Here is an 18,567-nt window from a genome sequence, read left to right as displayed (position 1 = left end):
TATCAAGAATAAACATTTATAATTTTTCATTTGGTTGAGATAATTGTAATTTTGTTAAATTTTCCTTCATTTGCATGTTTATTTTCAAGGCACCGAGTATATTACGTAAATGTTATTCTGCATTTTTGCATCTTATAGATTATTAATCTCTGAGTGATTAATTTAAATTAATCAATTATATAAAAAAATATTTTGTATTTTCGTCTTATGAATTTATTATTAACTTATTATTAATTTATTATTAATTCCTGACTGATTAATTTGACATTATATTGTTGACAAACTATAAAATATTTTTATTGAATAAAATAAATTTTATTACGCACATGCGTACATTGGAATAATTTTGTCGATATATAGACATAAATGTAGAAAATTTATCGATGCAAGCATTAAAATATGAATGCGAATAATCGTTTATGGCTAACTGATTAATATTGCGCTATGACAGTAAAATACATAATTTAAATAATCTGTTTTTTTTGTTCGACATGCAATTCTATGACGTCAATGACAAAGTCATTTATATTATATTCTCAATAAAGAAATAAGTTCTAAAAAAACAGGAAATTATTCATTGACATAAAGATGCGTTATGATTATTAAATAATTTTATTTATCACGAGGCAAAATTTAAACAAATTCCTATATATTATCGATAAAGGAATAATTGGCTAAGCTCTAAGAAATCAGGAAATTATTCGTTGGCATAAAGGGTGCGATATAATTTTGAATTGTATTGTTTTATTTACATAAATTATTATATTATTTATATATATTATTTATATAAATATTTATATTATAAATTATTATATATTTATATATATTATTTATATAAATATTTATATAATTCTATCTCTAAAAAATCAAATAAAATTGTGAAATTTAAATAACGAAGTAGAACTGGTCGCTGGAATTATTTGTAAATAATAATAGCGTGACGTAATAAACGAGAATCTTTCTCCTTTGTACCGCTACTGTAATCCATGCCGGTGCCGTGTGTCGCGTATAATAAGACTAAAACGATACGGCGAGATCGTTAGATCGGCCAGTAGACTGCCGATCGTTCGATCATCCAATTAAACCGATCGCGAATCGCGCGGTGATATCGCCGATTACACGACCGCGTAACCGGAAGCTGGGCGCGTTGTTTACAGGAGAAGATCCTCGCTAACATCTCGGATATATATCTCGAGCTAGAGCATATCTGGGCGTCGCGACGCAACCCGACGCATGACACGTAATCGTGCGATTTATCGTAGCCGAGATCGGTTATCTCGTCGGAAAGAGGGAGAGTCGCTCAACCAAGCATTGATCCTCGGTGGCGAGATCCTGATTACGATTCCACTCCATGCCGCAGTGACATCACCGTGAAATCATCATCTTCTTGGAATGCGCTGTCGATTAAATCTACGCGTGTCTAGGTCTGCTCGCTTCTCGTGAAAACAATTTTTTTTTCTCGTGCGTTTTTTTTCCATTCGCCATTTTCGATTCAGGAGGCAAATATTTTGTCGATGATGTTCCACAGCAGTATTATATTGAAACATTCTTCAGAACATTTATAATATTTATAATATGCTCAATTTATAATTTTTTAATTTTGTCATTAATCTTGAGAAGATGTTTTAATATTCTTAATTATATCTTGTTTACTAATATAAAAAATTTGAGTTAAGTCTTATATCAATTTCATTCCTTGTTATATAAATTCGCTTGGGATTTATTCGCTAATTTAGAAGGCAAATATTTCGATAATGATGTTTCACTGTAATATTGCACTGGAATATATTTTCCAGAATATTTATAATATATGCAATTTATAATTATTTAATTTTATTATTAATCTTGAGAATATCCCTCTAGCATTTAATGTAAAGTTCGAATTAAATCTTATAGCAACATCACTCGTTGTTATAAAAATTATTAATTATTTATAAATTATAAATTCGTTTAGGATATTGATTATGATATCACGGAAGAAATAAATGAATCATGTTAATGAAAAATAACAACTGATGTTTTATGAATCTGAGCTCCTCATTCAACACATCTTTGAATGAATATTGCAACACTGAAAATTATGAATGTTTGAACGTGCATTAAAAGAAAGAGTGTTTATTTATGCCTATTTCATAATATCATCGCTGGTGCGGATAGACGATAACAACCGCGGGCGATCGCCGAGTCTTATTTTGCACGTGATTAGTATATAGCATGAGGATGTATGACACTCGAAATAATGACATTAATATTTGAATAATAATTTTAATTCATCGTGCAATGAAAAAGAATGGCAACTCCTCACATGCAGATACGTCAACTTGTGTTATTTATATTGAAAAATTTATTGAACGACATTTACTGTAAAAATTATTCTATACAAATTATTCTATAAAATTCAAATTTTCCATGAAATAGGTACAACTTTGGTGAAAAAATTAAAAAAAATATAATAAATTGTTTTTTAATCTACGTGTAAAAAAATTAATTATAATAATATACATATAATATTCGCGATAAGAAAATGTATAATAATAATACTGATTGCTCGCGCTTATGTATATAATTGCTATGATTGCATTCTTCGCAGAAATCGCAACGTGGCAATTTGCACGAAATAAACAGTCATCACATCGATGGTAAATAGTAATGCGATTGCGAAACTAAAAGCTTCAGGTTATATTGATAATAGCAACGTTCCGTTTCCTTAATTCTAAGCGGGAGGGCGAGTTATTTCTGCTAGTCGGATCACAGCAGAGAGCTCTCTTTTCCAGACGATGTAACTAAGATTTCTATTTTACATGGTGAAACATTAATGCCATAAATTGACGTTTGTCATTAAAATTAAGAGCTTAAAATTATAATTAAGTTAAAATTTTATTTTTTATAAGTATTTTTATAATTACTTAAAATTTTATTTTTTATAAGTAATGCATATAAAAAACATTCTTATTTTATGAGATTATACACACACAAGTAATTGTCGCATATAAACAGCATATTCATTTTTTAACGAGTATTAATTTTTTATTTACTATAATTGTAATAATTATTACAGTAAATATTATAATAAATATTATAATAAATATTGTAAAAATTATTAAATTAATTATTTAATAATGACAATCATTATTAAATATAATGTTTTATGGAAAGATGCATATAAATGTAAATACATATAAATAAATATATATAAATACATATAAATATGATGTTCTACATAATAATAGCAATGTTAAAGTATATATATTAATATTTTTCAAATTAAATCTCTTTAAATTTGACAATTTTATAATTTTATCCGCGCGCACGAGATTATATAAAATACGGTTTTAATAATGCAAAGTACAATCGTATATATAACACTTTTAATTAAATATAGTGTATTTTCCTTCAGAGATAAAAAGATCACGAATTCAAGGGCCATGGTATATACAGACCCTGGTATTACAAATAATAAAATAAATAAAATCTTATTGTATCATTCGAAGTACATGAGATATCACACTGACTTGTCAATGACGTTTATCAATCAATTGAATAAACATCATTACTTCTGAGAACTAGAAGAGAAAGAGAAAGAGAAAGAGATAGTCCTACGGATATCTATTCTTCACATATATGTAAAAGCCTATCGGTTGCGATAAGATTTCGTCTATTAACGCGCTCGTAGGTTTATCATAAAGAGGTGCAGCAGAATTTCTCCGATTTTCAAAAGGTAATATAAAAAAGTGTAGGGGGATCGTTGATCATTCATTAAGAACGATCGCTATTTAAATCTCTAATTATTAATTATGCGAGCACACACACACACACACACACATGTATGTGTAGCAATTGTTTTACGAAATTTATTACGGAAGAATGACGACGCGCTTTCCTTTGTTCGCCAAGACGAGCGACAAGGGCTATGACTTCTTTACCGCAAGTTCCCAAGCAAACACGTGGTCAGCACGTGTGCCTGCTCTTCCGAAAAGCTCCTAATACTTTACGATTGATATTTTAGCGGAAGTGCGTTCTCTGTTCACTTCAACTATTGTCTTTTATGAATCAGCATATTCTTGAAAAATATGGATGGTTTGAATTCATTTTATTTTATTAAAAACATTCTATGTGTGTTTAAAAATTCGAAAAATTGTAATATTGAAAGTGATAATTAATTATATCATTTATTAAAAAAAATCATTTATAAATTTTTAATTATATCATTTATTAAAAAAGATCATTTATAAATTTTTATTTTCCAAAATCGTTGTTTTAATTGTTGATATAAAAATGCGCATGATTTAAAGAGAGTATTAAAATAATATAACATAATGCTATAAATTGATCACTATAATCACTAATAGTCTTGGATCACGTCGTTGCTCTTTAACGCATTTTAATATTCAAGACTATATTATATTTAATATTTTAAGACACTGTAAACGAATCATAAAGTCTAGCGCGTGCAATTTCCATATATTGAAAATTTTTAATTTTATTTATCATACATTACACATATAGAAATAGAAAAAAAATCCCTACATCAGACTCTCTGCTATATGTGCAGGATTAATTGCGTCGTCAGTAATTCTCTGACTTCTCCTCGCTTCCTTCTTGATCCTTCAACTTTTACGCGCGTCCGTAGAGTCGCTCGTGCCTCCTCGGCCCCCTCACCTTTCTTCCCTCCCCCTCGCATGATTTACATCCCGCATTTATGACGCAACGTAAAACCGCGTGAAACTTTCCGCGAGCCAACCCGGGACGCGAACTGACGCCGGGAGCGCTCTTCTCCTCGCGCTTCTTTAAATGCCTGTATATCTCGGTGGGTGATGCGTGAAATATTTATGCGCGATCCGGGCTTTATTCGTCGGACTCGGAGCGCCGCAAGGAGCGCAGCGGTAAATGCGTTTGTATCGCCGAGTAAAATTGCGAGGAAAACGAAGGAGAACTCTCTCTAGGACGCGACTTAACTTCGCGAGTTTGAAACGCGCCGAAGTAAACGGTTCTAACGTGGGAATTTTTCCCGCATTTCCATCCCACTTCGCTTCAAGATAGCGGAAGATGGTAAAGCGCGGCTGCAGATTTACGCAGGCGAAATTTTCGCGCGAATAGAAAACGTTAATGGCGCGATCGTGCGTGGGAATTTAATTTTCTTTGCCGTCCGCCGCTTTAATGACCGGTACTTATTGTGTCATTGGGTCATATTCCTCGAGGAATTATGATTATGCCGTGCAGCTTCTTTGAAATCGAGCCCGCGGCGTATCGGTTGTCCCTCCCGACGAAGGACGACCCTAAAAACGGGATTACTGTCGGCGCAACACGAGGAATAATCTTATAATTCTTTACGTAGGGCTTCGAAAAAATTTACGTCAATGTCCGCAAGGAGCAAATTTTTAAAATAATATCTTTCTCTGCAAGTTATATATTAATTACGCAATTTCGAAAAATTTCACTGTCGTCTCGATCATTAAAGGGCCTCGGTTTTTCTTTTATCTTTATATGTGTGATTTTATATTTTATTTTATTATAAACAGATTTTTTTATACAAATCTCGACTTCTCTCTTCTCCTTTTTTTCTCTTGAAAAAACGGCCACAACCTAGAATTAGATTGCGTTAGCATTGATACAATCAGGAAGCGTTGAGGAGCTACTGAGTCAATCGCAGTGGCTGAGAGTGAAGTAAAGAAAATCAACAGAGAGATATAAAGAGGGAGGAGCATCTACCGATCGAATCGTGATTTAAATATGCAAATGGGCCCGTCGATCTACCCGACTAGCTCACGCACGTGACGCACACACGTGGACGAGGCGCACCAGCCTCGTTACGTGTTGCTCGGCGCACAATCGACGATCGAGGAAATCAAAAGCAATTACAGCCAATTAAAGAAGGGCTATTGTCACTGCCGATAAGAGCGTCACTCGTGCGTGAAATCGAGTTAAGGCGGAAGAGTTGAAAATCGAAGCGCAAAGTGCGTGCCGGCTACGAAAATATTTCTCTCTGTCTGTGGAACAGCGGAAAACGCGGGTGGTCTTTCGCCGATAGAGCTGATGATAAAACTTGCGCGATAAAACAGACTTCGACGTCGTGTAAATTCTTAGGCGCGAGCACGAGATCGAGAGGGGATCTTCAGATACGATGTAGAATCGATCTCATCCATCGATGCATTCCAAGTAATGTGTAAAACTCGGAAAAAAAATCAAATATAGTTACAGCCGTATATTTATTGCAACTGATCAATATATTGATTTATTAATACATTAATAAATAAAATTTAACAATTGATAGGTTTCACGTATCGTAAAACTTTTTTATTACAAACAAGAATATTTTATAATTAAAAATTGAATATATATTGATACTGGTACAATTATTATTTCGTAAATTACAAATAAATAAGTTAAAAATATCCCGATATAAACAGTAGATTTATTTTATCAATGCGATTAAAGAGTCGCATCAAGAAGTCATTGATAGCTGATTGATAGTCGATATTATCGCCTCGGAAGATTCCTCACCTCGGATATGGATTAAGTTCTCTGAAATTGTTTGCAAAGATTTAATGGATCACATTAAGCATGTCTTTTATTGCCAGCCTGCTAGCAAGGATATTTGCTCGTGATTAATTATACATATTTATAAACTTTTTCGAAAAAAAAATATAATCAAATTTGCGACGGTTCCTAACGTTCATAGAATCGATTCTAATATTCACTCATTGTTATTGTATGTCATGGTTTACGATTTCTGATTAAATAATTTGAAGCCTATGATCTATTAATTGCCTTCGTTTTGATTAATAATTTTTTAGTATATATTTATTATTCGTATATATTTATTATTTCGATATATAATTTTTTATTTGACATTTTATTAAAGCCGCAAACTTCATCTTTGGTTAAATATCCTGTTATAAGTTTATCGATGTGACCTTTTGCAGTGCTTTTAAAAATATTAATGATTATGACCATATTATCTTATTTGCATGTAGCTTAAAATAACATTATTCTCATACGTTTACGCGATATTTTGGCATTTTTCTCCATTAAGGTTTATTATTACACAAACATATCTTGTAGCATTCGCGACCCGTATCTTGAATATTACATCACTTTATGACTAATATTTATTGCATATCGAATACTTTTAGTGATTTACACATGATCTACGAGCATTTGCAACATGTAATTTGTTTTTAACTTTTTTTATGTCACGCGAAAAGAATGTTATATAAATAGAATATAAATTATATATAAATTTTTTTCTCTCATCGCGATAGGTTTATAGACAAAAGAAAATATAAAATATATGCGCATGTCTGCTGGTAAGCACTTTACTGTAATTTATTCAAGAAACATTCGCTGTTGATCAATTCGTAGAAAGCTGATCTCGCGGGCTATCAAAACCAAGGTTTAGAATACACGGAATTAACGACCATAAAATTGCGACGTAAGAAACGCTAATAAAATTTATCATTTGTTATTTGAATATGGATGCAAGATTGATTCGAATGATTGTGGCATTAAAATATGTTTGATTATGAATTTTTATAATTGCTATAAATCTCTTATATAAAATTTTAATTCTAAATTTTAAATATCAAGGAGCGATAATTATTAAAGAGAAAAAGAAGAGAAACTACTTTTAATAATAAATTATTGGCGTGCACATATCATTGATATTTAGTCGACATATCATTGATATTTAGTCTAGTGTCACATTTTGCTAAATAATTAGGTCTAAATAATTAGAATCTAAATAATTATTTAGATCTAATTATTTAGAGTTATCTAATTATTTAGATCTAAATAATTAGAATGTAAAGAAGAAATAAAAATGGCATAAAAAGATATAAAAAAAAGAAAGAATGCAAGAACGCGCTTCGTAGAAGGATTTGCTGAATTAACTGGGCGTTCAAGCGTAACAAAAAGAAGTTTTACCATTTATCTATGGCACTGAGTCACGATGTCACAAAAACAGTCCGTCTCGTTTTAATCGGGCGACGAGTCAGTGAGCGATGAATCGTGCGGACAACAAGGAGCGAGGGATCTTCTGTAAGGATCATTGATACATCTTTCTTTTTCGCTATCCGCGGCCTCCTCTCACCCTTGCTCGTCCTTTATATATCGGAATCGACCGCGTGTAAAACCAGTTCTACGACTTGGGGATGGCGAGAGGATAAAGTACCTTATAGCTCGTGTACTCGCGACTGTTTCAGAGCAAAATGGATCATATGGATCACGCTTTATTATATTTTTTTCGCGGTACTCTTTATTGTTATTCTCATTACGAAATAAGTATTTGACGTCTATTATGCCTGCTTGAAATTTGCCATTTTTTTATAACATCTGATTTTCTAAATGTACAATTTTTTTCAAATACTTGCTATTTTATCACTGATTTATACAAATAAAAATGAGGAGAATTAAAATATATTCATTGATCTTGTTTAATTTATACAAATTTACCTATAAATGTGTAATGCGCATGTTCGTCGAAAGAGATGCAAATAATACATAACAAAGAAACTCTTCGATTTTGAATTTAAATAAAAAAAAAAACAATTTAATTTGACATTCAAAATCCTCTGAATTTAAAAAAGGAGAACTGCAATATAACGAAGCTAATTGGGTAAAACTCGCATGTTGTAAGACGGATATATCGCAGAGAGGTACCGTATTTTATCTGAATAAATTTAATCAGCTGAGGCTGTGCGCAAAAATGGCGGAACACGGTGAACCGACCGGGAATTACATTCGATTTAATTTTGCGTGCATCACGATTTTAATGTAATTCACATTTATGGCGTTTATATCGCGGGATTCGAGCAACGTTGGCCGCCGCGCGTCGCGACAAGATATCATAATTCTAAGTTCTATGACCCGTATATACAAGTATATCGGCGTTGCACTTTCGCGATCCTTTCGCGCAGGGATCGAGACGGTAGATAAGGGCCCCTCACAATGTAAAGCAACCTTTTCCCTGACGCGATCCGGAGCCCGTGGAAGCAGCGAGTCGGACGATCTCCGCGGATAACCGACGGCCGTCAGTGAAGTAGAAGTACAAGATTCTCGCCGTTCAAAATGCAACGAGCCATCGCGGTAGAAGCACGACCACCGCGCGAGTTATTTGCCGCCGCTCGAATGCCACGATGCAATCATTGCTGAAGAAGCACGACCACCGAGCGATCGTATTAACCGCATGACGGGAAAAGCGCGGCAGTCCGCGACTTTGGGGAAAGTTGTAGCCTTTCGTCGCGATCCTACGAAGGAAAAAGGAAAGAGTCTACAGGGTGTCTCACGGGAAGTCGCTCGAGTTAATCAGCTGTCATTTTTTTGTTTATAGAGTGCGCAGGAAGTGAAATATCTTTTGATAGGATATCTAGCAGTTTTATTGACATATGGATAAAGACAATCTTAGTGATATGGTATATGGATAAAAGTAATCTTAATGACATAGTGTATGTTCGAGTCAAGTTTCTTTTTTGGAAACTGCAAACAATTTTTAAAGATACTTTAATATCTTGCATATCGTTAAAATTAAATAAAAAATTTGATTAGTACTTCAATGTAAAATTAACATACAACTTATATGTTATTATTTTTATAATGTTTTCATGTGTTACATTTATGTCAACTTTATAACTTAACACTTTGTATATGTCTCCTAGAAATGGAATATTATTTTGAGTATTTTTAACATAATCATTTTAAACAATCAACATGTCTCAACGTCAGTTTAACATTCTAAGAAAAGTTAAAATGAATCTTCAAATAATCTTGAACTTTGACATACCAAGATAATCAAATTTACTAAAATCAAATGTTTCTATTACAAATGATTCAAGTTAAAATAATTACTATTATATGTTAGTGTCCTCAACATTTCTTACGAGTTTATTGTAACTATTTTTTCATGTAATTTTTAATTAATTTGTATGTTATTTTTACATTACACTTAAAGTCACAATAACAAAAATAAATGTAAAGTATTGTGTTCATTATTTGACATTTTTAGTTTGTCAATAAGTAACATACGACGAATAAGTTATTTTAACTTAAAATTTAGAGTGGACTTTCTGGGACATGTGAAAAATGTTATGATTAACGTTTTATTTTTTACTGTGTATTCAGTCTCCTTTGTGATGATTAGCATATTAAAAAGAAAGTTACATAAACTTTTTTACAGTTTTCGAAAGAAACTTGGTTCGAAAATATACTATATCATTAAGATTGTTTTTTATAAACATTTATTAAATGATAAAAATATTTTCAATATTGTATTTATCCATGTAAAATATCTTCTCTGTTCTTTATATGCGTTTAAAAATGACAGCTGATTTCAGCAACTTTCAGTCAATACATATGATCGCTTTATAGTAATTAATGAATTAATGAAGGATTAAATATTTTTATGCGTGTATGTTTCGAGAGCTTTTTGTTCAACTGAAATTATTATTGTTATCTAAAAAAAACTCTGTTTTACGTATTATAATTTTAATATTTACTTTAAATCGTCAGCTTGTGAGTGCAATGTTTTTAATAATTAACTGCAAACGATTCTAATTCTGTGCATTGAAATTCGAGATTCACGCCCGTGTGTCCCTTCTTGACATCGCTTAAACAAACATCACGTCCGATTCGAGATACATGGTATCCTTATTCTCTCGTAGACGTTGCAACGACGCGCTGTTTGTTTGTACTGGTGCAATAGCTCAAGCTATGACCTAAATATATATATTTTCTGATCTTACAAGTTGCGCAGAAATTTACGTTATCCGAGCTCTCTTTGCACACTCGCGGGAACTCGGAGGAGGCAACACGTGGAATAAATCGAGTGGATTTAAAATTTAAATGGCGAGCGAAATAAGATTAAATAAAATAAATTACGCTCGTGAAAATGACGATAAACGTACCTGTTGCAACAACAAAACATTAAAGTGCCGACGCGTTATTTACTCGGGGGTTAGGTACAGCAACATCTGTTCAACTCGATAGCCACCATTTTTTTGAGCTTGTTATTAAGTTTTCGCGCATCCGAGTCACGAGGTGAATCGTACGAAACACGCGATAAACTGTAAATCGTGTGATAATAACTCCCGTCACGCAATCTTCACGATCACGTTATGTCGATATCCCCGCACGATTCCTTGTGCATTTTGCAAACGCGATAAATCAAGACGTCGCGCTATGGCCGTTTTCATGCTTTCTATCTCATCGTTTCTCTATTACTCGTGCAGCATACGCCTACCAAACAAAGTTGAGCCTCGCTAAGTGGTTTGGAGAACGTATGAAAATGGATTGCCGTAATTCAGGAAGAAAATGCATATCAGATTTAATAATCTTTAACCTTTATTCCTTACTTACTATTCTGCCGAGTTGCTAAAGGAAAATAAGTCCGTAAGTTGTTGCAACATGGAAAGGAGATGTATGCAGAATATTAAGATTTCAATTTCTCTTTCAGTTTAATCAGATAAATTTATCAAGTGACAAATAAAAGCTGAGGCGCGGATTAATTAGAGCGCAAAAAAAGAAAAACATTTTTTATTACTATAAATTAAAAAATAATTAATAAAATTATAAAATAATAAAATTATAAAATTATAAAATAATTACTAAATAATTAATAAGATTAATTAATAAAAATATATAATTAATAAAAAAATTAATTATAAAATATTCAAAAAAATTTATTAGAAAATATAGATAAAGACGTAGTCATATTTATTGAATAATTTCTTAATTATTACTATGAAATAATTTTTATTGTTATTACAGATAAATTTAATTAATTTAGATACAAAGAATTAATTATACGATTTTATTGTCTCATAAAATATATTTTTTAATTAAGCTGCGCGAGAAGAGGGAATAATTACGTATTTTTGCTGATTTTATAATGCAATTCATCGTTCGGGAAAAACACTCAAGGCAGATGAATGTATCGTTCCCGTTTATCATATCCGGATGCCGCGAGAGGCTGAGTCATACGTATGTGCGAATCATAAGAACATTATGAAGTCGCGATGGTAACAAAGGGGCCACACACTCACGGATAGTACGTTTGATCCTTGAGCGTGACGAAGAATGTATTTAAGAAGGGATTCTTAATGATCTGAATTCTCTTCATCTAACTCCGGAGTCAATCGGGAAGAACCTTTAAGGCGAGAGCCACGCTTGCGTTAATAAATTTCCCAGTTAATTATATCTAACGATTCAATAAATATTTTATTGCGCACATTCCTTTTACGGCCCGCTCCCTCAAAGGACTCGATTTATCGCAATAGATGCTGCGAGTGATTCGACAATAAATTAGAAAGCGACAACTTCCGCTATGATTTTTTACTTTATTTATTATTCGAATTTTTAAAGGAAGAAGAATTTCTTGATTAAAAACCTGTTTCTTCAATTTTTCATTATAATAAAAATGAATTTTTTAAATCCGTTGTTAATACAAGTAAATATTCTTTTGAACACTGCGATTTTAATGGCTGCTAATTTAGCAGTGAATATGATTTGTTTGCATACTTAAATTGCTAGAATCTTGTGAAGAAAAAAAATGAATGAAATAATCTGCAAATACGAATAAATCATGGAAATTCCTCAAAGTCAGAATATTATCAGATATTATTAGCTATGTAATTTATGTATACACTTTTCAATAAAATAATTTTTTACTCTAATAATTTATTCTCGTAATTTACTCCTATAAAATTAATATATTTAGCAAATAGATCGTTACGTGTCAACTATTTGCTGAAAATTAAAGAATTTCGACAAAAGTCCATTGAGAATCCTCCTCTTTTTGGAGTGCGATGCCGGAACTAGCTATTCCGCGATGAATGTTTAGAGTCAGTTAGCGATCGCTAAACATCGCGGATAGTCAACATCCTGGGCGACCAGCTCCTTTCAGCTTACGTTTTCATCCATTGAACACCTCATAGTGAGTTCCTCGAAGGGAGAGAGACGGAGAAAGGTTGTAAGGAGGCCTTGCAAGGTTACTTATCTCTTAGCGAGGTCTACGAACTACTTTCGAGTCTGCCTATCTGTTTACTTATATCATGTTTGTCTGTGTACTTACATTTATTGCGTTTTTATTCTGCAACAAATTCTTTTAAATAATTTTAGGATATAATTTATTTTAAAATACATATATAAAATAAAGAACAGGAGATAGAAGATTGACAGTACTCTTTTTAAATAAATAATTCTTTAATTTAAAGATTAATTGATAATTTGAAATTATTATTCAACAATTTAATAATTTTAATTTTCAAATATAATAATATTTTATTAAATATGAATATTATATATAAAAATTAAATAATAAAAACGGGCGAATTATAAGAAAAGAAAAAATAAACATTGTTTATATTAATTATTTTACAAGTTTATTAATTAATTGTAAGAAAAATAATTTTCTTTTGGATAAGATTAATTAAAATAGAAAGATAATTATAATAAAACAACATATTATAATAAAGTATAATATTTTACAAGTTAAGAAACTCAATTAAATACAAGAAAAGAATAATTATTTGAGATAAAATTATTATAAGAAGAATAAGAGTATCCGAGATAATTATCTTAATTATATAAAATTTCGCTACCTTAAAATCTTCCGTGTTACCTGACATTTTGAATTATTCATTCGACTCTAACGCTAAAGTCAGGGCTTGCACGATAATTTTCTCCTGGCGTTCACGGAAGTTACGGGCGGCCGAGCAGAAATCGCGGGTGCGATTTCCGCGTGACAAAGCCTCGTTTCCTCGTTTCGTCCTCGAGATCCGGCATACCAAGGTGCACGCTGGCAACGTTAATCCCGATGGTAACAGGGCAGCGCGGTCGCGAGCGTAATGCTTTGTAATTACCGGCCGTCATTATCGTGCTACTCGACTTGACGCGATGATTACGGTGCACCTGACAGAAGCAAATCGAGTGTGCACGCCGCATAGTGCGTGGAACACCCTGAAGCGCGAGCGGCCTCGCGGGGGAGGGGGGTAGGGGATCAGGTAGGGTAATGCACCGGGGGTCCCACCTCGCTTTTCGCCCCGATTAACGCCACCTGACAGGTGCTTTCCCGCGGAATTATCAGCGCGGCGAATTGAATTTTCGCCGGCAGCGAACTCGTGTCATTCGCGAGCTCGCGCCGTTATTTCGCTTGGGAGACTTGACGTTCTAATACGCCGGGGTGTCAGACGCTACGAGATATTCCGCTCTTTCGACATTAGCGATCGCGCTTTCGAGTCTGATTGCATCACGTGACGCAATTCCGGCTCTACTATTGTAAAACGCCGTCAACGTGGAAATTATTTAACCACTTATCTATTGCTCGCCGGCAATACTCGGCCGTTTTCCGAGGCCCGAGGTCAGCACGTATCAGTAGTTCCATCCGTATCGACGCCATAAATTATTTATATTAGGAAACGTGCCGATAAAACCGTGCCAGAGCAGATAGTGATGACACGAAAGCGAGAGGCATAGCTAATAGCCGAGTGACTTCATGCAGCGATGATTGGGCGCGTTTTATGTTCTCACGAATATTTTGTAACGTTTTTATAATTTTTTTCGCTTGAAAAATTTTAATATAATCGCGTAATTAATTAAAATTTCAATTTTATCGCGTAAAAGAATTTTACGCGATAAAATTAAAATTTTAATTAATAATGACGTGATAATAAAATAATGACGTTTGTAGAACCGATATTTTTTTTACGAATTAAAATTCTTTTACGCGATGATAACCTGAAATTTTTATTCGTAAAAAAATATCGGTTCTATAAACGTCATTATTTTCGATGTATTATTTGATCATGGATTCGCGTCGAGTTTTGTTTCCTGTTTCGGTTGGATTAAGCCCGTCGTTATGAATGAAATTTCTCACACTCTGAGGAAGTAATCGCGAGACGAGAAGAGGCAACAAAGTTCTCTCCTACAAAATCCTCGAGGAACTGGTTTCGAGTCGGAAAACGGCTAATTGGAATTAAATGCAGTTCCACCCGCCTGTCGTCGTCGCGTTTATAAACGATCGAATGATACCGCGATAGCGATAGTAATTAGGTATACATGATACCTCCATTTCCATCCAGGGGCCTTTCTCTTTCTCAACATCTCAACCGTCCTTATGTCGCCGTTTAATCATACGAATCTCGATTGTTTCCCAACCAACTTTGAAGTCCGAATAAACATCGGAGTACACGTGACCAAACGTGGTTCTCGTGTCGTTGGAAATGCATCGATGCGGATAAATCCATTATACAGATAAAAATACGATTGCGACGTCTGACGAATTTCATTGTTAGTTGAAGTAACATGAAGAACAAATCAGAATGTTAGATAACCTTACTGGAATAAAGTTTCTTTTAGCTACAATTAAATACATTTGTTACAAATTTGATATGCATTTTTATCATCAGCAGATTAATAAAAAAATTGACGATATATAGTAAACAATACTTATATTATATCGCATATGATGATATTATCTGATCGTGAAAGTAAAATCTATCGGCTCTAGGATTGGTCAGATTGCCCGCGGTCGAAGGAATGCGTGCACACACCTGCTTAGTTATACCATGTATTACTCAACTAAGTGTACACAAACGTTTAACAAGCGTTAAAGCCATAAAGGTGTTGCTGACACTACCGAGTTTGACGCCTCCGCTTCTTCGAGATATGCCGTTACTTTCTCGAGGCGGGATAGGTATTTGCAGCGAAAATTTTATTACGTGAGAAAGAAATGGCCTTCCCCTGTGCTTAGTGTGTAGAGAGTTTATTATTTCAATATTTTTATCATCAACTCTAACATTTATTTTCGTTATGTTTTTTTTAATTTAAAATAAATTTTATTATATTAATTTTTTATATCAATTTTGTTCTGTGCAATTATATTGTATTTTTCCTCCATTTTATTATTTTTTTATATCTCTAGTTTATATACATTTGCCATCGAGATATTTTTATTTTTCAAATAAAATTCGTATGTCTCTAAAAAAGCAAAAACTAATGGATTTCTTTTGGATTAAATATAGATATAAAAAATAGGTACGAGAGATTTTTTTATCGATAATCCAAATGTTTCCAAGTATCATCAATGTTCAACATTTTCTTATACTCAAATTGGAATAAATTAAATTGGAATAAATTAAAGTCCGATTCTATGTCACGCGATGACTCACGCATGGCAAGGAATTAGCATGACATTAGGCGTTAGTTTACAATTCACGAATGTACACGTTGGATGAGAACAATGCGCGTCTATGTCGAACCGTTGAATCTTTGAATTTTAACGAGGGTATGGCCTTATCTGTTTTACTGGTTATCGCATTTAAACGTCGAAATTGTGACGTTTGTAAATAGATCTGCATTCATGAGGTTTTACATTATTTCGTTTATTATTATTATTAATTCAATAGCGATATGATATCATTTTTTTGAATTTTTCAATTCAGCATTTTTTAGAATTTTTCCAAAGAAGAGTTTTATGTATTGTAGTAAATTTTAACACGCACGATATTTTTTATACAATTTACAAAGTTACTTTCTTCTGTGAAAATTGCACAAGCGAAAAGCTAAATTTTCTCTCAAAATAAAATTATAAAAGGCTGGTTGAAATAAAATCTTAAATAATACTTAAAAGACTCTTCTATTTGATTTATTGGATTTATTTATATATATGATTTATTTATATTATATTTATTGAGTTATCTATATTATTTAATTTTTAGTGCGTTTGACTTTTTTTATTTTTATTTTTGTTTGTTACAATGATGCCTGCCGCTGCTTTTCAGGGAACGATGTCAATGAGACTAGACGAGGGAAATACGTTCACATAGTCAAACAGCTGCGGAGGTTAATAGACTGGTGACTTGCATACTTGGTCGAAACCTATATTTTTAACGAATCACCAGTCGCAATTTTCTTTGTGAAACGTGCAGAAATTATTCGGACATTATTCTTCGAGAGCGTCCGAATGCCAATCATACCATGTCAAAGTAGTTAATAGAATTAGTCGTTGCAGCAGTTTATTAGAATGCATCGAGATCACGCGTGTCAAGTATGGATGGCGAATAATTTAACATAAATTACAAGAGATAACGGTCGCGACAGCGCGATTAATTACGGATTGTAGGGCGTTTGACAGATGGACATGCCAATAAAAAGCACATTCGACAGTCGGCGTTTCTTAGATTTGAAACGCCAAGAAATGTTTATGAGTAGTTTCCATTGACCGCGCGTTATATAAAATATCAGAAAAAACCCTCTCCTTCCTCTCTCCCTCCGGAACAAAGTCCCATGGTGATTACGGCCGTTGTCGATGCACACGCACAGGACACGCACTGACGCAATCCGTGTCGGACGCATGGTACTTCGAACGACCGCAATTAACCTTACGTAACTCGTGCTTTTCCTAGTGGGTCCTACTCTTCATGGCATTGATTAAAATTAAATAAACCACATATATAAACCACACTGCATCTTTCAATGAAGGAATCACGTGCGAGCTTTATCGCGTAAGCTCTTAGCGCGTTTTCACATACATGTTATCCTATTTTATTAATTAGTGCAAAAAGAACGAAAAGAATGAATCGATAATTATATGATAAATTTTAATTGTATCGCATTTTAATTATATTTTTATTGTATGCATTTTTTTTCTTTGGATTAATAATTTAACGAGAAAGTCTTTCAAAAGATTATAATAGCATGCATTATCCTTGCAGTACGGGGATAATTATCCTCGTTATTGCGTATAATTCCTAACCGCTCATTATTTTCGTCCACGAGATCAGGCTCTGCGATGGAAGCGAAGATCTCGCGAAGCGTAATGAGCACGCGATAGTGCGATAATAACATCGTAAAAGGAGACGAAAACAGCTCTTTAAAGTTCCATTTCGCGTAACAAAAATATCGTACGTGGAACACTTGGCACTCTTATCGGTCGAATTTACGATTTTGATTAGCGCAAAGCCATCATGTTCGCCTTTCCGCTGGTGAAGAGACACTAAAAACAATTATCGCCGACGTATCGCACCTCGGGAAGAGTCAAACTTTGAAAAAATAAAAATCTCGTGAATTAAGTTATAGCCACCCACGCATGTGGAAATTTTCGGATATTTTGTTGCTATCTAAATGGCAAGTCAATACATCGACGTACGTAAGCTATGTTAAACTGACGTTTCACTCTGTGAAAATGCATAAACTATTAAGTGTTCTGGTTTTATTTTCAAAAATTCTACATTTCTTGAAGTTTAAACAAATAATTCTAACCATTAAAAATGCCGTTTTTTTTAAGAATCCGAATCATATTCTTTTATTTCCTAAAGAAATGTATTCATTAGCTGCGTTAATTTATTTTTTCATGATTTTATCACTCGATTAAAGGTATATCGTCACATTTCTAATATATCTATATGATTAATTTATTGAGAATTTTTATTTACTATTAATATTATTATTTTTGTTTATTATTATACATTTGTTTAAATTATTAAAAATTATGGAAATATTGAAAATGAAGCTAGAGTTTAAGAAGAATAAGAAGAAAAAGAAAAGAGAAAAAAAATTTTATTTACAATATATATA

At 32.9% G+C, this 18,567-nt stretch overlaps 1 protein-coding gene across 2 annotated transcripts in view; it reads left to right on the top strand.

The window, feature by feature from the left end:
* Cv-c (RhoGTPase activating protein) overlaps nucleotides 1-18,567 on the top strand; it is a 233,802-nt gene that overhangs the window by 1,126 nt on the left and 214,109 nt on the right. The window lies entirely within an intron of this gene.

Source organism: Camponotus vicinus, unplaced genomic scaffold (genome assembly GCF_025532165.1).
Source record: "Camponotus vicinus isolate PSW18456_S1 unplaced genomic scaffold, iyCamVici1.0 SCAF_3, whole genome shotgun sequence".
NCBI lineage: Eukaryota > Metazoa > Arthropoda > Insecta > Hymenoptera > Formicidae > Camponotus > Camponotus vicinus.
Note: the sequence above shows the minus strand (reverse complement) of the source record. Positions and strands in the feature narration are given on the sequence as shown.